The sequence below is a fragment of the Otolemur garnettii genome, unplaced genomic scaffold (genome assembly GCF_000181295.1).
Source record: "Otolemur garnettii isolate 467f Iridium unplaced genomic scaffold, OtoGar3 scaffold00094, whole genome shotgun sequence".
NCBI lineage: Eukaryota > Metazoa > Chordata > Mammalia > Primates > Galagidae > Otolemur > Otolemur garnettii.
In genome coordinates, this window is record NW_003852489.1 from 1,165,626 (window position 1) to 1,166,696 (window position 1,071).

The window sequence follows — 1,071 nt, forward strand, 5'->3', positions numbered from 1 at the left end:
ACAGCAACCTGAAACTCTCAAATGATTCTCTTGCCTCAGCCTCCTGAGTAGCTGGGACTACAGCTACCCGCCACAACGCCCAGCTATCTTTAGAAACAAAGTCTCTGGCTCAGGCTGGTCTTGAACCTGTGAGCTCAGGCAATCCACCCACCTGGGCGTCCCAGAGTGCAAGGATTACAGGCATGAGACGCCATGCCAGCCACAAGTCAGTCATTTTTATAGATGAGAGTCACAACTTACATTAAGCAAGACGGATTCCAGCTCAGAACTGCTGGCCTGTACATATGTTGTCATTCCTGGTTTCCCTAATTCTTATCCTCCAGGCTTCTATTCTCCCAAGACCGTTTACCTCCTTTGACCTCTTGCACATTTTGTTGTTGTTCAAATGGAGAGGAGACGGATGGAAGGATGAGGGGGTAGGAAATGAAGCCTTATGCATAGTGTCTCGTTTCACCATAAAATCATCTCATGTGACAAATGAGAAAATGGAGGCTTAGAGAACTAAATAATTTGCCTAAGACTGTGGGTGTTGGGACCCAGCCTGATTTCAGAAGCAAAGGGTTTCCTACCATGAAATGCTGCCTCCCAAGGGAGGAGTAGAGCCGTTTCCAGGAAGAACGCACTGTGAAATCCCCTCTGGCCTATTTGTCATGAGTAGGGTGGCCTGATGACTCATGCCAGAATGTGGAATTTGCTTCTCCAGCTGATGGTTAGACAGTGAGGATGACTAGAAGGGCCATACTTTGTCAAGTTCCATGCAGGGGACAATGGACACCTTGAAACCCCCACACCTTGAAATTAAAAAACAAGCCAATGGCTCGGTGCCCGTATAGCACAATGGTTATGGCGCTGGCCACATGCAGGGAGGCTGGTGGGTTTGAACCCAGCCCAGGCCAGCTAAAACAATAATGACAATCTACTGCAGGAACAGAGTGAGCACTAAAGGAACAGAATGTGAGTCAAGGCTCAGCACCTGTAGCTCAACCGGCTAAGGCGCCAGCCACATACACCTAAGGTGGCGGGTTTGAATCCCCAGCCCGGGCCCACCAAACAACAATAATGGCTGCAACC